At 40.7% G+C, this 23752-nt stretch overlaps 1 protein-coding gene and 1 non-coding gene across 2 annotated transcripts in view; both read left to right on the forward strand.

The window, feature by feature from the left end:
• Positions 1 to 23752, forward strand: part of ADAMTS16 (ADAM metallopeptidase with thrombospondin type 1 motif 16) — a 140306-nt gene that overhangs the window by 11573 nt on the left and 104981 nt on the right. The gene's annotated exons all lie outside the window — the stretch shown is intronic.
• Positions 2551 to 2656, forward strand: LOC142201685 (U6 spliceosomal RNA). Its single transcript, XR_012715594.1, has one exon. It is a non-coding gene; the product is annotated as a U6 spliceosomal RNA (small nuclear RNA).

Raw genomic sequence — 23752 nt, forward strand, 5'->3', positions numbered from 1 at the left:
CCGTCAATCTGCAAGAATATTATTCTAAACATTAGGTCTTTGCAAACATTGCTGCTTACTAAACTCTTTAGCAAGATGATGTACAAACCAAGATAATTAGTTTTGGCATGTAGCTTTCTTCTGTTCTTGTAGATTTTGTAAGGTCTGTCCCTATAACACTTTCTATTTTGTGTTCTCACTGTGCAAACAGTGTCCCTAACCATTCCATTTCCATGGGGACGCCAGATGCAAAGATTATCCCCGTGAAGTTGTCAAAGAAAAATATCTTCAATGTATTTACTTTTCTAACAATGAAATCACTAACTCAAATGTTTTATTGTGGTTTCTTCAAGAAGAGGATTAATCTCGGAGGTAACTTGGTGTTTCTTTCAGAGAAGGATCAGATGGTGTATAATTGTCTTGTGTAATTCATACTTGTAAGATGACTTTAGCAGTAGAGTAATAAGTCATTTGAGGAGTTATTAAAGTAGTTGTGAGGGGTAGAATGTTTTTGTTTTGTTTAAAGCTACTTAACAATATCGATGGATAATAACCAGACATAAAATTTTATCTCTGCATCAATCTGTTTAGAATGAGTCACAAGCGTAAATGTACTGGAGTTTGATTACAAGAATCTTTTGGTAAAGTCAAATTGGGCTAATATGAAAGTGGTATAGAAAGTATAGATTCTGTATGCGTCTAGATGCTCAATTGCCTAGTGTCTGTGCTCTTCAAGCTGTAGCACCCCAGTTGCAGAAGTACACCTTCTTGAAAGCTGGAAAGTCAGACTGCAAAGTATTTCAGAGCCGCACATTTCTTTCTAGCTATAGTATCTACTCAAAAGTCTCTTTAAACTAAAATGTATGACAGAACTTGCAACACAGTCATTTTGTAAGATGCACTGGTGAATCGAAAAGAGGATTGAATAGTTGGTATGGACAACATGACAACTTGCTCAGCAAGAAAATTATCTGAGGTGAGAGGCTTAATTTGAAGCTCTTGGGCCCCAGTTCAGAATCTGTAAAAGGAGCCCCCACTTTCCTTGTTCTATTCGGAATTGCAAAATATTTGGCAGAGAGTCCTTGTGAGGGCCCCCCATCTGGGCCTGGTACCAGCTTCTACCTCTACAACCCCTGGCTGAGGTTTACTTTGAGAATTAATGTTCTTGCTTCATTCTGGTTTCCATAGCAGGGACAGTGTTTTAACAAGGATGAAAGGCTGGAATAACACATAGACTGTTCTATAAATTTCCCCCTGAAAATCAAACTACTTTTGGTACCCTTAACAACCAAACACAAAGCAACTGAAATTTTTAGAACTCCATATGAAATGATGAACGATTTCAGGGATGTGTACCGCCACATCCTTATCCATGTAAACAACCAGATATTCTTAAAATTTGCCGTAGTCAATTTCAGGATACTCAATTTCCAATTTCAAGTCCTCCGCTTTGAAATTATAGCTCCAAGAATCTTCACAAAGGTTGTGTCAGAGATTGCTGCCCATATAAGGAAACAGCAGATCCTATTTATCCCCTACCTAGACGACTTCCTTGGGGTGGGGGAGTCAGCAGAATCCCTTTATGGTCAGCGTTCTGAACGTCTTGCATTCCGTAGGTTGGAAGATAACTCTGGACTAGTCTTCTCTTACCCCCAGTCAAAACCAGGAAGTTTTGGGGAATCTAACTAAACTCCACAGTTGCCAGCTTTTTCTTACCGCAGTAGAAGATCCCAACAGTTTCCCAGTCAGCCATATCACTGATAAAGAACCAAGGTTGTCCATAAAGATGTCTATGTTGAACCTGGGATTGTTCACAGCTTGCATCCTGGCAGTAGTCTGGGCACCGTCTCATGCCAGAGCTCTCCAGCTGGATTTTTTAGAGAATTGGGACAAAAGGACACCCTCCATGGAAAAGTTTGTCCTCTCAGGCCAAACTGTTCAGTCCCTGACTTGGTGGTCTCTGGAAGTGGCCTTGGTAAGAGGATGTCCCTCACAAGTCAGTTGTTAACCACAGATGCAAGCCCATCAAATAGTTCCTTCCACATGTAGGAATGTAAGGGTCCTTTCAGACAATACCACTGCCGTGGCTTGTTGGCCAACAACCATAGATGCACTAGCCCAGACTTTGGACTGGAAGTTGACTAAAGCTTTTCCTCCATTTCTCCTCATTTCAAGGGTGCTGAAGAAAAAAAGACCACTCCTGGATCGTTATAGCACTTTTCTTGCCCCAGGAGGGTCTGGCTTTCTTGTATGCAAAAAAAAAAAATAAATAATAAAATTAAAATTGTGGATCCTTGTCTCCCAGACTTGAGGGACCTTCTGTATCAGGTTTATATCTAATCCAAATCTAACCAGTTTATGCCTCTTGGCCTGGATGATGAGAGCCTTCTCCAGAAGGGTAAAGGACTCTGACAAGGTAGTCTCTACTTTTATTGAAAGCTAGGAAACCAGTGATTTCCATCATGTATCTAAGAATTTGGAATACCATTCTCAAGGCCAATGATTCCTCTAACCTCTCTTCTTCCTCCCTCAGTGTACCATAGATATTAGATTTTTCACAAGTAGATTTAGGTAAGGGTTCGGCAGCACATATACTAAAACTGGAACGATACAGAGAAGATTAGCATGGCCCCTGCGCAAGGATGACACGCAAATCCGTGAAGCGTTCCATATAAAAAAAAATGTAAATTTTTTTTTTTCAAGGACTTTCAAGTAGCTCCTTTTAAGCGCTTTGATTTCCCAATTGGGGATTTTCCTGTATTGTACACGAGTCTTAATTTAACGGCCTGGCAAGTGCAGGGGCTGAGAGATGTATGAAACAACTGTGGCATCTCTGTAAATCTATATGCTCTCCAAGCAACACAATGGAAGTGTATGTAGATGTCTATTGTATCTCATGCCAGAAAACTGACGTGAATTATAATAAATCTGTCGGGCTCGGGCACGAACACCTTGGCCTTCCTGGTTCCCCACCCTGCAGTGCCCAGATTAACCCTTTTGCTGCCAGGCACGTACACTGTACGTGCTCCCAAGGTGGCACTTCAGTAGCGGAGGACGTACTTAGTACGTCCTCCCTACTAATGCCGATATTTCTGCACTGCATCAACATATCTTGATGCTTTAAAATGCATTTTAAAGAAGAGACTCATCTTTAAAATGATATCAAGAACTCGATGATTGGATGTACAGTCTTGGAGCAATTCACTGTTGAAAACACTATTTGGCATTGAGATCCAACTGCAGATCTCAATTCCCGACAGCGTTTCAACAGTGAATTGCTCCAAAACTCTACATCCAATCATCGAGTTCATCATTTTAAAGATGAGATTCTCCTCTTTAAAATGCAATTGAAAGCATCAAGATATGTTGATGCAGTCCAAAGATATAGAGCTCCAAAGTGTCCCCCCCCCCCCTCCTGTCTAAGCAAGCAATTTGCGATCTAACAAGAAAGGAAGAGGGACACGGAGCAGTGCAGCAGAGAGGGAGAGATAGAGAAATGATCTGACTCTCTGCATAACTTGTATGTGACAGCAGGAGGGGGGTGGCAGGGACTCTATTGTCCCTATTAACCCTTCTCCTGCCAATCAGAGCGTATACTATACATTTGTCTGATTGTCACAGTTATAATGTAATTCCCCCCTGAGCTTTTCTAGTGGGGTATTCTTATGTTATACGTCCTGAACATAACCAGGAAGTTTATTGGCACTGTGACCCAGACGTTTACCATTGTCCAGGTCGCAGCCCCCCCCCCCCAAAAAAAAAGTCGCACCAAACACTTACACAACATATACATAAAGTCGCAAATAAAGTTTACATTTCACCCTGTCCTGTCTATACCTGAGCTTTCTACAGTAAAATACGTCTCTAGTGATGTCCGTTACACACTAAAATAATAGTAATAACGATTATCACTAGAGATGAACGTATAGTTTGCTAAAATTATTATAGGGGGATGGAAAATAACATTTTTATGTAAAGTCCTATTTAATTTGCATGCACAAAATGGGATGGCGCATTTTGGCGATTCTTTAACACCCGCCCCTGTAAATATATACATGTGTGGTATGTATGAACTCCTCACATATTGCAGTTTTATGGACAGTACATTATGTTTGCAGAAAGGGATTTCTTGAGCCGCACTTTAGTGGCAAATTTGAATTTTTGTGCAATTTTTGCTAGAAATCTCTGTTTGCGGCAAAGTTGAATGAAGGTGGTTGCATATATAAACTATTAAATTGTGTTTTTATATACAGTATGCTGTGTACTCTGAAAAAAGTTTGATTTTGGTATCAGTCACAGTTTGGTAGGTGCAGTATAGCTTTTTAACATATTAGTGAACAACAGCAAAATCCTGCTTGTCTTCTGTATTCGTGTTTTTGGGAGTCCGAGCTCTTGTTGTAGTTGTTTGCGGTACAAATAGTATATATACACATTGTATACACCATAAGCTATTATTTTAAAAGTATTTTGTATATGAATGTGAGATTGAACATGAGTTTTAGGTGCAAATATGTGTTTTAGCGTATTTTTTCAAAAAATTATTTGTGTTGGTCGCAAAGTTACATGAAGGTGGATGTGGCTATCGATGACCCATTAAGACATTTGTAATCTTCAGGTTGTCTACTTTCAAAAAATATATAGGGTTTAGGGGTTCACTTACTTTTCTTGGTGTGTAATCCCTACATTTTATAGGATGATATTTTTTTAACATTTCCAGCTTCAAAGCAGAATTTTGTTCCTTCCAGTTCTAGCAATTTTTCTGAAGACACGTGCATGTGGGTTCAGGCCATAGTGATATGTATGAACTCTGCACATGTTGAACTCTTATTTTTAGGAGGTTTGGTGCATTTAATTTTTGTTTGGTTTCCGCTTTTAACAACTAATATACATTTATTTGCATTTTTTCATAAAACATTCACTTTAAATCAAAATTGCATGAAGGTGCCTGTTCGTATACAGTACCAAGTGGCATTCTGACAATGCTGCAGGTGTCTACTTTAAGAAAATATATAGGTATGGGGGGGTTGGATGCTTTTTTAATGTTGCAATTTAAGTTTGATTTGTCCATCTCAAGACTGTGAAAATTGCTCTGGCTACTGGAGGTGCAAAATTTCCAGAGACCCTTGGCAGCGAGAAGGTTAACAGAATGTGACATATCCTACCTCTACACCAGTTTTCTGGCATAGATGGAATAATGAATTTGCTCCAGTATTTGTAACAGCTATAACTTCTGCTTGTGGAGTAAGAGGAGCTTTAAGGGGAAATCTATGCACGTTCCTGTGCCCCACTTTACAGATATTGGGGGTGAATGAGCGGAAGACTTGACCCATCCTTCCTAATCAAAGACTTTATGGTTTGCTTTCTTTCTGTGTTAACCCCAAGAACAATAGATGGGAGCAGTTTCATTGTCTGTATGTGAAGTGTTGTATTATTGCCTATTTACTAGGGAATGGAAGAAATCCTACAATCTTTCTTTTAATTTGCAGGAAGAGATAGGGGTTGCAGAAATACTAGGGATATTTTGTTACATGGATTCACCAGGATACTACTTATGCATATGAATCTAAGGGGGCTAGTCCTCCAGGACTATGGCTACTTCCTGGGCAGAAAAGACACTCCTCCATCAAGGATTTTGTACAGTCCTCACCTTTTACTGTTTTCTATCACTACACATTGGGTGTAAGGTCCTCCAATCTGTTCTTCCTCCCTAAATTTTTTTTCTATGTTTTATATTGCTGTTATGGCACTCATGTGAAAGGAGAAAAATAATTTACATGGATTCTGAAATGCACTTGTAGTTCTTTAAAAAAAAAAAACTACTATATTCTTGGTCTTTGGCCTTTTTTCTCCTGTGATTTTCAAGCTTTTGAAATAATGGATATCTGTTCTCATATTTCAAACTCTGCAAAAACAGAGGTCTAGGAAGAGCTCCTAAAGTTTTCGAAGGGGCTCCTGTCCTTGGCGTAGCATCATCTCTCAGTGGATGCTTTCATGGATTGAAGAAATCCAATTTATTTTCTCCAGTTCTACAAAAGTGACATACGCAAGTTAAAGATGAAATCATCTATAAAGGGCATAAAGCTAAAGATTAAACATACCTGTCCTGTACTTTTAAGCAATATTAGTGTATTATGTTTGAGTACAATTTTAGAGTGAAAAAGGGAAAGGAGTACCTTGCAAAAGTTTGGGAACCCTTATAGTTTTTTGTTCAATAACTTTAACCTAAGTCTCAGACCTTCATTAGCTAGTTTAAGGTTATAGCTTGTTCAATAACACTGCTAGGTAAGGCCAAGTGATGTGAATTTTACAGCTTTATAACGCCTCAACCTCCTCTAACCTTGTGCCAAAAAAAAACCAGCAGCTATGGGTTCTTCTAAGCAGCTGCCTAGCACTCTGAAAATGATGGAGGCCCACAAAGCAGGAGAAGGCTATAAGAAGGTAACAAAGCATTGTCATGTTGCTCTTTCCTCAGTTTGAAATGTAATTAAGAAATGGCAGTTACATAGTTGATGAGGTTGGATAAAGACATTAGTCCATCAAGTCCAACCTATAACCCTACAATCCCTACAGTGTTGATTGAGGGGAAGGCAAAAAAAAACCCCATGAGGCTCATGCCAATTGCCCTATTTCAGGGGAAAAAATTCCTTCCCGATTCCAAATCTGCCAGTCAGTATAAAAACCCTGGATCAACGTGTCCTTAAAATCTAGAGTCCATAACCTGTTATATTTTTCTCTTCAAGAAAGGCATCCAGGCCCTCTTTGAACTTGTTTAATGAATCCACCATCACCACTTCCCGGGGCAGAGAGCTCCATAGCCTCGCTGTTCTTACTGTGAAGAATCCTCTTCTGTTTCTGGTGAAACCTTCTCTCCTCCAGACGTAGAGGGTGTCTTCTTGTCACTGGCCTAGGAGTAAAAATATCCTTAGAAAGTTCTTTGTATTGTCCCTTCATGTATTTGTACATTAGATCTCCCCGTAGACGTCTTTTCTCTAAGCTGAATAACCCCAAATTTGTTAATCTATCGTTGTACTCCAGTCCACCCATTCCTCTAATCATTTTGGTTGCCCGTCTTTACACTTTTTCAAGTTCACTATGTCTTTCTTGTATATCGGGGCCCAAAATTGCGCACAATATTCCAAGTGTGGCCGTAACAGCGATTTTGTTTAGAGGCATAACTATGTCCTTGTCATGAGAATCTAGACCTCTTTTGCTGCATCCCATAATTTTACTTGCCTTGGCAGCAGCTGCCTGACACTGGTCATTAAAGGTAAGCTTGCTGTCCACCAAAATCCCTAAGTCTTTCTCATTGGCAGTCTTACCCAGTAATTTACTATTCAGTACATAGTCATACATTTTATTACATTGACCAAAGTGCATTACCTTACATTTGTCAACATTAAACTTCATTTGCCAAGTCTCCGCCCATGCTTCCAGTTTCCTTAGATCGTCTTGTAATCTACTATCCTCATTAATTACCCTACAAAGTTTAGTATCATCTGCAAATATAGTTACAGGAACAGGGAAGTTTAAGATAAGGTCTGGAAGACCAAGAAAAATTTCACACACAGTTGGTCGTAGGATTTCCAGAGTGGCAAGTCAGAACTCCCTCTTGACTGCAAAAGACCTTCAGGAAGATTTAGCAGGCTCTGAACTTGTGGTACATTGTTCTACTGTTCAGTGATACCTGCACGAATAGGACCTTCATGGAAGAGTCATCAGAAGAAAACCACTCCTGCGTCTTCACCATAAAACTCAGCATCAGAAGTTTGCAAAAGAACATCTAAACAAGCCTGATGCATTTTGGAAATCGTTCCTTGTGGACCGATGAAGTTAAAATAAATTCTTTGGCCACAATGCTTAACGGTATGTTTGGAGCGAAAAGGGCACAGAATTTCAGGTAAAGTACATCTCTCTAACCATTATATGTGTGTGTGTGTGTGTGTGTATGTGTGTGTGTGTGTATGTGTGTATGTATATATATATATATATTATATAGTGCGCGTTGTCTCACACATGTGCCATGGTCCCCACAGTCTGGACTGTCCCCGCTGCACACCTGGCAGAGGCATATCACTACTGTCAGCCGCTGGAATCACAGAGCGGTACAGCTGATGTGCACGGCTGGTCTTGCAAAGCACAGCTGCATGTGGCTTTCTCTCTGCCGGGTGGTACAGACTCTATTTGTTGCCTCGTGGACAATGTCCCTGACGCCGCCCATGTAGCGCCACGATCCAATCGGAGAAGGGCCTGTGATGACTTCACCTCAGGTCCTTCAGCCTACTGGGAACAGCATTTCGGCGTTAGCGGTCATGTGGTGTGGCTACTTACCATCTTAATACGTAGCCTGTGTTTCATTCCAGGGTCCAAGATATATATATATATATATTTCATATATAGTGTGAAACAACTGAAAATGTCTTTTATTCTAGGTTCTTCAAAGTAGCCATATTTTGCTTTGATTACTGCTTTGCACACTTCTGGCATTCTCTTGATGAGCTTCAAGAGGTAGTCACCGGAAATGGTCTTCCAACAGTCTTGAAGGAGTTCCCAGAGATGCTTAGCACTAGTTGACCCTTTTGCCTTCACTCTGTGGTCCAGCTCACACCAAACCATCTATTCAGCCTGGCTGACTCAGAATTTGCACTTGATAAAGAACCAGAGGTGGTCCGAAACGCGTCGTGCCTTTTATCCTCAATAAATTCATCATTCATCATTTCATCCATTTCTCTGGCTGTCATTCAAACCCTACCAGTGAGCGCAGTTCCCTGCTTCCTTATTTTCTAACACCAAACCATCTCGATTGGGTTCAGGTCTGGTGACTGTGGAATCCAGGTCATCTGGCATAGTGCCCCATGACTCTCCTTCTTGGTCAAATAGCCCTTGCACAGCCTGGAGGTGTGTTTGGGGTCATTGTCCTGATGAAAAATAAATGATGGTCCAACTAAATGCAAACCGAATGGAATAACAAGCCGCTGCAAGATGCTGTGGTAGCCATGCTAGTTCAGTATGCCTTCAATTTTGAATAAATCCCCAGCAGTGTCACCAGCAAAGCACCATCACACCACCTCCTCCATGCTTCACGGTGGGAACCAGGCATGTAGAGTCCTTCCATTCACCTTTTCTGCCTCACGCAAAGACATGGTGGTTGGAACCAAAGATCTCAAATTTGCACTCATCAGACCGAAGAACAGATTTCCACTGGTCTAATGTCCATTCCTTGTGTTCTTTAGCCCAAACAAGTCTCTTCTGCTTGTTGCCTGTCGCCTGTTGCCTGTCCTTAGCGGTGACACTGCTGGGGATTTATTCAAAATTGAAGGCATACTGAACTAGCTATTTTACCATGAAGGCCTGCTGTACAAAGTCTCCTCTTAACAGTTGTTGTAGAGATGTGTCTACTGCTAGAACTCTGTGTGGCATTCACCTGGTCTCTAATCTGAGCTGCTGTTAACCTGTGATTTCTGAGGCTGGTGACTCGGATGAACTTATCCTCCGCAGCAGAGGTGACTCTTGGTCTTCCTTTCCTGGGGCGGTCCTCATGTGAGCCAGTTTCTTTGAAGCGCTTGATGGTTTTTGCAACTGCACTTGGGGACACTTGCAAAGTTTTCCCAATTTTTCATACTGTCTGACTTTCATTTCTTAAAGTAATGATGGCCACTCGTTTTTCTTCACTTAGCTTTTTTTTCTTGCCATAATACAAATTCTAACAGTCTATTCAATAGGACTATCAGCTGTGTATCCACCTAACTTCTGCACAACATAACTGATGGTCCTAACCCCATTTATAAGGCAAGAAATCCCACCTGTGAAGTGAAAACCATTTCTGGTGACTACTTCTTGAAGCTCATCAAGAGAATGCCAAGAGTGTGCAAAGCAGTAATCAAAGCAAAAGGTGGCTACTTTGAAGAACCTAGAATATAAGACCTTTTCATTTGTTTCACACTTTAAGTACTGTATATAATTTCACATGTGTTAATTCATAGTTTTGATGCCTTCAGTGTGAATCTATAATTTTCATAGTCATGAAAATACAGAAAACTCTTTGAATGAGAAGGTGTGTCCAAACTGTTGTTGTGTACTGTATTTTTCCATACTGATTCTCAAGAAAAGTTGGCCGTACACAGGAGATCTCTCCTGATTCTTCTACGTGCTTGCGCACCCTGTGTGTGAGAAGCCAAAAGGGGTTATGCCTATCTCATAGCTAACATGGAAATACAGGGCATGATATCCTGAGCATGAGGCTGGGACATTCAGAGAAAGGTAAACACAGCTGTATCGGGATGTTTGTATAAGTCTCATAGACGTTGTGTGACTAGGAGTTACAGATACAGTATTCCTCAGCGAGACTGAGACATGGGTATACTCATCTCTGTTATGAAAGGCACTGTTTTTGTGAACATCAACCTAGGCTTCTGCGGCTACCTAGCAAAGGACACAAGAAGAACATTCAGTTAAAGAAAATTGAGGATGTTATGTAAAGAAGTTACTCTCTTGTAACTCTTTTTCTCTAGTACCTATTATAATTCTGTTTTAATGTCACTGTAATGTATGTAGCTATATGGTGAGATGTACTTTCTCAATTATACATTAGGAATTCTTTGCATCTCGGTTAATCTCTGGTCTTTCTGAAATTCTTGTAGGCAGCGCATGAATAAACAATGCAGAGTAATTGTGTTCAGGATTCAGACCTTCATATGACATTTTACAATAGCTAACCAAGGCAGTGTTGTATCTTAAAAGAACTAGTAAATGTATTTTTCTTGCCACTTATCTACATTGCATTATGAAAAGAACAGTTTACACTATTCTGCCAAAAGACTGTCAAGTAATTACCAAAAGCTTCCAAAAATATACCCAAATTACATTTTCTACAAAGAGTTTAAAATCTGACCTCAAACCACTTAAGTGGATGAACATTCTTTGTTAACATTCTGAAGATAATTCTATTATGACCTTAATAAGTGAACCGCATTATACTAGCTATATTAACTTCAAAGCGTGTCTAAACTTGTTAAAGGGGTTCTATCGTTGGAAAAAGTCATTTTTAGATAAGCACATTCTTGCATAGTCTTTAGAAAGGCTATTCCACACCTACCTTTTGTATGTAAATTGCCTCAGTAGTCTTTGAATAAGTCCATTTTTATTCATATGCTAATTAGCTGCCTTCGTGCAACGGAAGTCTGCCTGTGTACTCCTCTCTACTATTCCTTGTGTATGCGCCTGGTCTATTCTCGTTTAATCCGCTATCTCTCTGCTAACTCTCTGCTTGACCCCTTACAATCTGGTTTCTGCACTCTACTGAAACGGCTCTCACAAAAGTCTCCAATGATCTCCTAATGGCTAAATCCAATGGTGACTTCTCTCTCCTTATTCTTCTGGACCTCTCTGCAGCTTTTGACACTGTTGACCATCAACTCCTCCTCACTATGCTCCGCTCAGTCGGCCTCAAGGACACTGCGCTCTCCTGGTTCTCCTCTTATCTCTCAGACCGCACTTTGTGTATCATTTGCGGGCTCTATTTCCTCCCCACTTTCCCTTGCTGTTGGGGTTCTTCAGGGCTCAGTCCTAGGCCCCCTGCTCTTTTCTCTCTACACAGCCCCCTTTGGACAAACCATCGCCAGATTTGGCTTCAGATACCATCTTTATGCTGATGACACCCAATTATACACATCTTCCCGGGACATCACCCCTGCACTAATACAGAACACCAGCAACTGTCTCTCTGCTGTCTCAAATATCATGTCCTTGCTCTATCTGAAACTAAATCTCTCCAAGACTGAACTACTACTGTTTCCACCATCTAATAGATCTGTCCCTGATATATCCATTGCAGTCTCAGGCCTTACTATAACTCCTAGGCAGCAGGCCCGCTGCCTCGGGGTCACGTTTGACGCAGACCTTTCCTTCACCCCTCATATTGAATCACTCGCACGTTCATGTCACCTCCACCTCAAAAACATCTCCAGAATACGCCCTTTCCTTACCAGAGATACACTAAAGACACTTATTGTCTCTCTGACTCATTCTTGCCTTGACTACTGTAACTCCTTACTAATCGGTCTTCCCCTCACTAAACTCTCCCCTCTACAATCTATTCTGAATGCAGCGGCCAGGCTCATCTATCAGTCTAGACGCTATAGCGATGCCTCTGGTCTGTGCCGGTCACTACACTGGCTGCCTATTCATTATAGAATAAAATATAAAGTTATCACTCTCATCCACAAGGCTCTCCATAATGCCGCACCTCCCTATATTTCCTCCCTCATCTCTGTCTATCGCCCAACCTGTGCTCTCCGCTCACTCAATGACCTAACACTTACATCCTCTATTATCAGAACCTCCCATGCTCGTATACAAGACTTCTCCCGAGTTGCACCACTTCTCTGGAATGCTCTACCCCGGACAATCAGATTAACTCCCAATTTCTACAGTTTCAAACGCAAACTAAAGACGCATTTGTTCAGACAGGCCTATCACAATGTCTAACGTAAACCCTTAACCCTCCTCTGTCTCCGCTCCCACATTTCCCCACATGATATGATGTCATCTCATGCTAACTGCATAGGTCCAAGCTCCATCCACATGTTAAAGGACACGACTGTCGACGGCTCATAAAGTCTTATGTTTATGCTATGACAGTCACCTCTAGTACAAAAGTGTCTGACCTCTGTATAAGCAATACCGCCCCTGCTACCTCGTGTCATCCCCTCTACCTCATAGATTGTAAGCTCTTGCGAGCAGGGCCCTCAGTCCCATTGTGCGAAATGATTTTCTTTGTAATGTATCGTTCTGTCTGTATTTGAACCCTACAAATTGTACAACGCTGCGGAATATGTTGGCGCTATAGAAATAAAAATTATGCACATCGGAGGCTGCTGTGCTGATGATTCCGCTCCCTGCTAGCATACACAGACACTTCGGGTGCACGGAGAAAGCTCATTAGCATATAAATAAAAACTGACTTATTCAAAGACTACTAAGACAATTTACAGACAAAAGGTACGTGTGGAATAGCCTATCTAAGAATGACACTTCCCAATGATAGAGCCCCTTTTAATAAATGTTGTTTAAATTTCAGTGATGTGGTATTGTTAGTGTTCATGTGCTGGGAAATATTTTCTTAACCACTTCCGGACTGCCCATAGACTATATACGTCCGGAAGGTGGTTGCCGTGTTCAGACAGGACGTACCGGTACGTGCAAGCAGAACACAGAAGCTGCACAAAATTGTCCAGCTGCTGAAACTTGGAGCCAGCTGTAACATCAGCTGGAGCTCCCATAGGGAAGGTTTATTTCCTTCTTGATTGCTGTGTATATATAGCACTCAATGAGTGTTGTATACACAGCTAATGGGCTCCGCCATGATGCGGCCTCCATGTGACCCGGCGGTCACGTGAACTGCTGGGTTCAGCGTCTTTCAAGCCAAAATGGGGAAGTGCTCTATCGTCTTCGAACAACACCAGCAAATCATCCTACAGAAATGCCAGGTAGTTGGCGTAGAGTCTCAGTCGGAGCAAAACGGGTCCTAAGATGTAGTTTCCCAGAATTCCGGCCAGACGTTTGCAGAGAACTGGTTCTAGTGAATAAAGTGGGGTTTGGGGTTTACTTACTCCCAGATGTCTGTCGTGGTTGTTTGAAGAGTCCGTTCCTGGTAAAAACAGGCTTCATCTATCCACATGACACCCCTGCAAAGACAGGATTCTGCACATTCTGCTGAAGGTACCACCTAGAGAAATTGAAACAAAGCGGGTAGTCAGTTGGCTTCAGACCCTGAACCTTTCGGAAGCGGAATGGGTATAGGCCCTTGTCATGCAATACCTCCCACACAACGGACTTGTTTGTCTGAAATCATAAACCGTGTGCTTGTGTAAGCATTGACTGCCAGTGTCAATTGAGAAAACAAGTCACCTGCTAACTCTTACTTCCGCGTGTTGCATTCCTAACAGTATGCGTGCTGCTGCTTGGGTTCTCTCCAAACTTCTGGAGGACATTCTCCTCAAACTCCGAGGACAGCCCATGCGATCAGGTGCTTGAAACGTTCCTCGCTCACAAAGCTGGCGGTCAGTGATGATGAATGTACGTTGATTCGGCAAATGACTGTTAGGGAACACCTCTGCGTAAATCCTCCTTTCTGCATTAGTGTTTCCATCTGCGGCACCGTAGGCCAGATGCATGTCTGCTCACTCCACCTTTGTGAATCGTTGCATGGCTTATGTGAACAAAATGCCTGAAGGCGAATATGATTACATTCACTGTGTCAGTCTACCTATAGCGCCGCCACAGTGCATTTCCGGTCATATGTTCATTAATAATAAACTAAAAACAAACAAACAAAAAAAAAAACGCTTCATATATCGGCTGAAGTCCACACTTTCATTTTGTGTACTTACTCTCTGGACTCTTTCCCCCCCCCCCCCCCCCCCAAAAAAAAAAAAAGAAAAAAAAAAAGTTTAATTTTGAGATAAGAAATTGTTTGCATAGGTTAGGTTTTTATTTGTTTTTTTTTTCTCTACATGGCATATCTAAGATATTTTAATAGTTTAGAAAAAGAAAAAAACAGCTGTTGAAGTTATTGCCCAGCTACCTGCTGAAGAATTTAACATATCTGTATGTCCACTTCTTGCCAAATACATTCTAACATGAGTATGTGGGCTTTAGAACCAATTTAACTATTCATTTCCTGTTTTGAGTAATTGTTAGGGCTCTAGACAGTGAAATAAGTGTAAAAGAAAATTTGAATTGGACCCAAAAGTTACTTTTGAAACTTTCACTCCTTATTGAATACACATGACTGGTAGTGACATGTCTGTTCATTATCCTCAAATAACATCTTTACCCCTACTGGATTGGTGTAAGACCCATTTGGATAAGAACTGATATTGCTGCCTAACCATTGTATTTGTCTAGCTCCAACAACTAATTAAAAAAAAAAAAAAAAAAAAATAGCATAGTGTATTTGTAGTGTGCACATTGTGGTGTCCATAGGTATTAACTGTGAACTTTAAGGCGGGGGCCACCTGATGTAAATACCACGGCGTTAGTCCTCCTTTATCAATACTTAGAAGAGCTACCTTTTGCTGCAATTGCAGGCCCCTACCTTCTTTGCAAATTAGCCCAGGCTCAGCCAGATAGGATGGAGAGCGTCCATGAACAGCAATTTTCATGTCTTGCTGCAGGTGCTCAATGGGATTTAGGTCTGGACTTTGACTGGGCCATTCTAACGCATGAATAAACCATTTCACAGGTAGCTCTGGCTGTATGTTCAGTTTCATTGTTTTGCAGGAAGATGAATCTCCTTCCCAGTTTCAAGTCTCTTGCAGCTTCTTCCAGGAATGCCCAATATTTGACTCCATCCATCTTGCCATCAGCTTTGACCAGCATCCCTGTCCCCGCTGAAGAAAAGCATCTCCACAGCATTATTCTACATCCACCATATTTCATAGTGGGGCTGGTGTGTTGAGGTTGATGAGCAGTGTTGCATTTCCGCCATACATAGTGCTTTGCCTTTTGGCCAAAAAGTTCAACTTTGACCCATCTAACTATAGCACCTTCTTCCACGTGTTTGCAATGTCCCCTATGTGGCTTGTGGCAAATTGAAAACTGCACTTATGTCTTTCTTTTAACAATGGTTTTCTTCTTGCCACTCTTCGATAAAGGCTAGATTGGTGGAGTGCATGACTTATAGTTGCCATGTGGACAGATTCTCCTACCTGAGCTGTGGATTGCTGCAGCTCCTCCAGAGTGACCATGGGCCTCTTGGCTGCTTCTCTGAACACATTATTTAGGGGTATCAGAGTACATGGGACTGAATGCATGCAATTCAGATTTTTATTTGATTAAAATTTTGAAAACCACATATTTTCATTCCACTTCACAATTATGTGCTACTTAAGTTTGGTCTATCTCTTAAAATCTCAATAAAATACATTTGTTTGTGGTTGTAAGGTGACAATGTGAAAAGTGGGTATGAATACTTTTGCAAACCACTGTATAATTTACCCTTTCTTATATTGTTGTAGAAAACTGTGCTGCATCTTCATGGTATATTAGGAAACCCCCCTCAAATACCTCCAATATGCGCTGAACCAAATAGCCAATCTATCCTTTTGTTATACCACTCCTTTACATGAACAAAGGCTCAGTTGTACTGTTGAAATAAGGACAGCAGTACTATAACAATGTATGTCTTATTTGCCACTGGTTTAGCACTGGCTGAAGGAATCTTTTTATCCATTACCAAGTTTCACAACAATTTTAAACTGAAACTGGCTCAGAAAGAATCATTGTTGGAAAAGGACAATACCTCGAAGGTTTGACCACATCTTCCAAGTCTAATGCCACAAATAAAAAGATTAATCTTATTCTAAGTACAAAATTAATGATGATCAATAGACACACACTTTTTCATTTGCAAGGAAAAAAAAAACAAACCTAAATTAATCCTTTCACTGACAAGGGTCTCTGGAGATTTAGCACCTCCAGTAAGCCAGAGCAATTTTCATAATAAAATGGATAAAACAAAGTTAAATTGCAACATGAAAAAAAGCATCCAATTCCCCCCCCATACCTATATATTTTCTTAAAGTAGACTCCTGCAGCATTGTCTCAATGCCACTTGGTGCTGTATACGAACAGGCACCTTCATGTAATTTTGATTTAAAGTGAATGTTTTATGAAAAAATTCAAATGTATATTCATTGTTAAAAGTGGAAACCAAACAATAAATTATATGCACAAAACCTCCTAAAAATAAGAGTTCAACATGTGCAGAGTTCATTCATATCACTATGCCCTAAACTCACATGTACGTGTCTTCAGAAAATCGCTTGAACCGGAAGGAACAAAAATCTTCTTTGACGCTAGAAATGTTAAAAAAAAAGTATCATCCTATAAAATGTAGGGATTACACATTGTGAAAAGCAAGTGAACCCCTAAAACCTATATATTTTTTGAAAGTAGACCACCTGAAGATTACATATGTCTCAATGGGTCATCAATAGCCACATCCACCTTCATGCTACTTTGTGAAAACCACAAAACATTTTTTTACAAATGCACTAACACATATTTGCACCTAAAACTCATGTTCAATCTCCCATTCATATACAAAATACATTTAAAATAGCTTATGGTGTATACAATGTGTATATATACTATACTAGCTTTTACCCGCGACTTCGATTGCGGTGAGTTGAGTATTGGGCGGACACAGACGTGTGAAACTGTAAAAGTGCTTTAAAAAGTTTGGTGGGCTAGCAAATGTGATTTGATGTGTTATATTGTGTATGTTGTGATACAGACAATGTGATGTGTTATACAGCCTGTGTACAGGAGTATATATGTATCAGGTACTGTATATAGCAGTGATAGGAGATGCATGTAATTATATAGTATATACAGCCTGTGTACAGGAGTATACATGTATCAGGCACTGTATATAGCAGTGATAGGTAATACATGTAATATATAGTATATACAGCCTGTGTACAGGAGTATATATGTATCAGGCACTGTATATAGCAGTGATAGGAGATACATGTAATTATATAGTATATACAGCCTGTGTACAGGGGTATATATGTATCAGGTACTGTATATAGCAGTGATAGGAGATACATGTAATTATATAGTATATACAGTCTGTGTACAGGGGTATATATGTATCAGGTACTGTATATAGCAGTGATAGGAGATACATGTAATTATATAGTATATACAGCCTGTGTACAGGGGTATATATATCAGGTACTGTATATAGCAGTGATAGGAGATACATGTAATTATATAGTATATACAGCCTGTGTACAGGAGTATATATGTATCAGGCACTGTATATAGCAGTGATAGGTAATACATGTAATATATAGTATATACAGCCTGTGTACAGGAGTATATACACTCACCGGCCACTTTATTAGGTACACCTGTCCAGCTGGTCGTTAACACTTAATTTCTAATCAGCCAATCACATGGCGGCAACTCAGTGCATTTAGGCATGTAGACATGGTCAAGACAATCTCCTGCAGTTCAAACCGAGCATCAGTATGGGGAAGAAAGGTGATTTGAGTGCCTTTGAACGTGGCATGGTTGTTGGTGCCAGAAGGGCTGGTCTGAGTATTTCAGAAACTGCTGATCTACTGGGATTTTCACGCACAACCATCTCTAGGGTTTACAGAGAATGGTCTGAAAAAGAAAAAACATCCAGTGAGCGGCAGTTCTGTGGGCGGAAATGCGTTGTTGATGCCAGAGGTCAGAGGAGAATGGCCAGACTGGTTCGAGCTGATAGAAAGGCAACAGTGACTCAAATAGCCACCTGTTACAACCAAGGTAGCCAGAAGAGCATCTCTGAACGCACAATACGTCGAACTTTGAGGCAGATGGGCTACAGCAGCAGAAGACCACACCGGGTGCCACTCCTTTCAGCTAAGAACAGGAAACTGAGGCTACAATTTGCACAAGCTCATCGAAATTGGACAATTGAAGATAGGAAAAACGTTGCCTGGTCTGATGAGTCTCGATTTCTGCTGTGACATTCGGATGGTAGGGTCAGAATTTGGCGTCAACAACATGAAAGTATGGATCCATCCTGCCTTGTATCAACGGTTCAGGCTGGTGGTGGTGGTGTCATGGTGTGGGGAATATTTTCTTGGCACTCTTTGGGCCCCTTGGTACCAATTGAGCATCGTGGCAACGCCAAAGCCTACCTGAGTATTGTTGCTGACCATGTCCATCCCTTTATGACCACAATGTACCCAACATCTGATGGCTACTTTCAGCAGGATAATGCGCCATGTCATAAAGCTGGAATCATCTCAGACTGGTTTCTTGAACATGACAATGAGTTCACTGTACTCCAATGGCCTCCACAGTCACCAGATCTCAATCCAATAGAGCATCTTTGGGATGTGGTGGAACGGGAGATTCGCATCATGGATGTGCAGCCGACAAATCTGCGGCAACTGTGTGATGCCATCATGTCAATATGGACCAAAATCTCTGAGGAATGCTTCCAGCACCTTGTTGAATCTATGCCACGAAGAATTGAGGCAGTTCTGAAGGCAAAAGGGGGTCCAACCCGTTACTAGCATGGTGTACCTAATAAAGTGGCCGGTGAGTGTATGTATCAGGCACTGTATATAGCAGTGATAGGAGATACATGTAATTATATAGTATATACAGCCTGTGTACAGGAGTATATATGTATCAGGTACTGTATATAGCAGTGATAGGAGAGACATGTAATTATATAGTATATACAGCCTGTGTACAGGAGTATATATGTATCAGGTACTGTATATAGCAGTGATAGGAGATACATGTAATATATAGTATATACAGTCTGTGTACAGGAGTATATATATCAGGTACTGTATATAGCAGTGATAGGTAATACATGTAATTATATAGTATATACAGCCTGTATACAGGAGTATATATGTATCAGGTACTCTATATAGCAGTGATAGGAGATACATGTAATTACAATGTGATGTGTTGTATTGTGTATGTATAGTGGAAAGCTATATGTAAATGTGAGTGAGTAGAGTGAGGGCTACTCCTGAGGTGACAGTAAGGAGTGTGCAGGCAGGTTGAGGCAGGAAATGCCATGTAGTGTGTGTGAGTCTATAGCTGGGGCTAGGAGTCCTGCTTTTGTGAGTCTCCTGCTAGGAAGCCATGTTGTTTAGTGGCACCAAAAGTAGCCTGTGACTCAATCCTGAGGGAAAACTATGTTTGTGTAAAATTGCACGCAAATCCGTCCAGGCGTTTTAGCGTGATTGAGGAACAAACATCCAAACTCACAAACATCCAAACACACAAACTTTCACATTTATAATATTAGTAGGATGTACTGAAAACCTCAACTACGAGCTCAGACTCCCAAAAACACTAATACAGAAAACAGGCAGGATTTTGCTATTATTCACTAATATGTTAAAAAGCTATACTGCACCTAGCTGACTGTGATACCAAAATCTAACTTTTTTGAGATTGCACAGCATACCGTATATAAAAACACAACTTAATGTTTCATATATATAACCGCCTTCATGCAACGTTGCGGCAAACAGAGATTGCTAGCAAAAATTGCACAAAAATTTAAATTTGCCACTAAAGTGCGACTCTAGCAATCCCTTTCTGCAAACAAAATGTACTTTCTAAAAAACTGCAAGATGTGAGGAGTTCATACATAACATACATGTATATATTTACAGGGGCGTGTGTTAAAGAAACGCCAAAATCTCAGAAATGTGCCAACATATTTTGTGCATGCAAATTAAATAGGACTTTACAGAAAAATATAATTTTCAATCTCCCTATAAAAATTTTAGCAATCTATACGTTCATCTCTAGTGATAATCGTTATTACTATTATTTTAGCGTGTAACGAATAACACTAGAGGCGTATTTTTACTCTAGAAAGCTCAGGTATAGACAGGACAGGGATTGAGTGAAATTTAAACTTTATTCATGATTTTGTGTATATGTTGTATTTGGTGCGACTTTTTATTTTTTTTAGCGCTGCAACCTGGACAATGGTAAATGTCTGGGTCACAGCGCCAATAAACTTCCTGGTTATGTTCATGGGATATAACAAAATACCCTGCTAGTAAAGCTCAGGGGGGAATCGCATTATACCTGTATGTGACAGACAGCAAAAGTATAGTATGCTCTCTGATTGACAGGAGGGGGACAGGGGACTGAATTCCTTCTGCCCCCCCCCCCCCCATGGGGTCACATACAGGTTAGGTACAGAAACAGATTAAAAAAAACTTCTGTCTCCGTGTCTCTCTGCACACTACAGCTGCTCCTCCTCCTCCCCCCCCCCTTCCTGTTTCACTAATGCTTCCCAAGACAGGAGGGGGGCAGTTTAAAGTCCTGTATCTCAGGAATCGTTTGGCCTATGAAGATAATTTTAGATTCATTTTAAAGATGAGAATCTCATCTTTAAAATATCAAGATCTTCATAATATCCCTTACAGATTTTAGAGAATTGCTGTTAAAAACGCTGTCTTCAATGAGATCTCAATACCCAATAGCGTTTTCAACAGTGATTCACTTTGGCACAGTAAAGGTTAATGTGATGAACTTGGTATCATTCCAAAGATGAGATTCTCATCTTTAAAATGAATCTAAAATTATCTTCATAGCCCAAATGAGACCAGAGATATGGGCTTTAGAAGTAAGGACGTAGCAGCTACGTCCTCGGCTAGGCAAGTGACACCCTGGGAGGACGTAGAGCTACGTGCTTGGCAGTGAAAGAGTTTAAAAATTTTTTTTATTTTTTTGGGGGGACTTTGTCTCCCATAGCACAATAAATTTCTGGGTTTATTTTTATTCACTTTTCTCTCTTGCTCTTGTGAAGAAATTTGTAATTCTTAATATCGGCTGGGTACCTGCAAATGTACATGGTACTAATAGAAACTGGTGGTATGTTCATACATTTAAGTATAACAAAAACGTTGTCCAAACAAAGACTGGTTTAAAATGTCAAAAATGGTCAAACGTTATTTTAACACTATTTTCAAGTTAACATAATTAGAAATGTGACTGAATCAAAATAATTATAGTCAAGTGATTTCTATTAAATTCCACCTGTGCTAATGTTCCTCATTCAGCTTTCTATTAGTTTTAATTGGGGAACACAGGGACAGTTATATAATCCCAAACCTTAGACTGAGTTCACACAGTGCCTTTTTAATTAAAAGAAAAAAAAAAATTATTTAAATTTAAATTTTCTGGCTGACGAAGCCGAGTGAGGGCGAAACGTGCGTCAGGCGTTTCTTATTCCCACTGAGATGTACTGAAAATTCCCCCTTTCTTTTTCCATCATTTTTACTTTGTGATAAGGAAATATGTCTGCACCTATAGGTATGTAATAGTGTTCATATTGGGATACTTTGTCTTACAGTATGTTACCCATTCAATTACTGTCTGAATAGTGTGGTTAAAACGGTAACTACCTGGTTTGAATCTTGATTACTACTGTATTTATTGCCTAGCATTTTATAGGATGACTTTATACAGAGATTTCTAACCTTCCTATTCAAATATATTTGTATTACTTGGGGCATTTTCAGTCTTCGGTTGTGGTTATAAACTGCCACATTGTGGGGATTTTTTTCCTCTTGTTTGTCTTCCCGTTGTATGTATATGTTACTTTTTTAGGATATTTATTAATAATTATATATTTTTTTGTATGCTATTGTGCTCTGGGTTATTTTGGATTATCGTTTTACAGTAACCCAAACTCCAGGCTGTAGAGAATGAGTCCTTTCCTAATGAGTCAGGACCTGGAATAAAACTAAAAACACGAATATGAATCTGTTGGAAATACTTTTGCAAAAACCTCACGTATTCTGTCATGTCAGAATGTCTGATTTGAAGCTGTTGTGGGAAATACAAACCAGTCCTTGGTGCAGTACCAAAAGTATCTCATAAGGGCTTAGCTTTATTTTCCTATGAGGTGTCGTTCGGACTGCTTCCCCTTCTGTATGTCCACAGTGCTGCGAGAGAACTCTCCAGGGCCGCCTCCATCTTCAGGAGCCGGTCTCTGTGTCGTCTTCCGGCCTGGCTTTCAATCTTCTACTCCGCTTATGTGAGCTCTTGTAGTAAGCGGCCACAAAAAAAAATGCCGCGTGCAGGCACAGCCGGCTCTGCCCGAGGCCCGCTGGGAGAGCCAATTGCGCGTGCGTAGAAGATTAAAAGCCAGGCCAGAAGACGATGCATAGAGGCAGGTTTCTGAAGAAGATGGAGGTGGCGCTGGAGAGTTCTCTCGAAGAATTGGGGATGCCCCCAGTGCTGTTTGAGCACTGGGGCCCGCCCCCAGTACTGCGATAGAACTCATTTGCATAAAGACGGAAAACGGAATATCTGCCGAACGGCAACGCGGAGAAGACCTCTAAAGGTAGGAGAAGAACAGCCTTTCTTAAGGTTATTCCTACGTGTTAGAAAAAAAGGGATTCTAATGATAGGATCCCTTTAATCCCAATTACATATGATGTTATATACAGATATACAGGTGTGTAACTACCAGGGTAGCAACGGTAGCAGCTGCCAGTGTCTGGGACATCAGGGGGCTAGGTGGGCCCCGATGTGTGTGGGATTTTATTTTATTTTTTTTAAATTAAAAAAAACAAAAAAACTTAATGATCCTCGCTCATGCTCACAGGTGCTAGCGCTTCCCCTTCTGTGCAGGCAGCTGTGATCTGGAGAGAGGATCGGAGGGCTAGGAGAGGTGAGGGAACATTACAAAAACAAAACCCTTACTTGCCTCTCCTTCGCTCTGGAAGGCTTTGGCTATATTTGGTGATGTCCCAGACGTCATGTGGGGCGGGCCTGCATCATTATGTTTTGCGATGTAAGCTCTGCTCATGTGACATCTGGTCCATCATTGACGATGGCTGACATGAGTGAGGAGCGTGCCGGAGCCTAGGAGAGGTAAATAACTTTTTTGTTTGTTTGTATCCTCCCCTGGGTCTTCAATCATTATACTTTAGGGTCTGAAAAGGCCCCAATTGTTCATGGGTGATCCACAATGGGACATAATGCTGTGCGCAGGGGCCACTGTGGGGCATAATACTATGTGCGGGGACCACTATGGGGCATAACGCTGCGTGCAGGGGATTCTATGGGGGAAGCGGTCCCATGTCAAATGTTCGCCTTGGGGCCCAATCATTCCTAGTTACGCCACTGGAAAATATATATTTTGGGGAAAAATACTTGTTTCATGTTGGTTCTCAGAGGATAGGATTTATGCAGCTAGAGGTAGGTATTG

Source organism: Leptodactylus fuscus, chromosome 4 (assembly GCF_031893055.1).
Source record: "Leptodactylus fuscus isolate aLepFus1 chromosome 4, aLepFus1.hap2, whole genome shotgun sequence".
In the NCBI taxonomy this organism is placed as follows: domain Eukaryota; kingdom Metazoa; phylum Chordata; class Amphibia; order Anura; family Leptodactylidae; genus Leptodactylus; species Leptodactylus fuscus.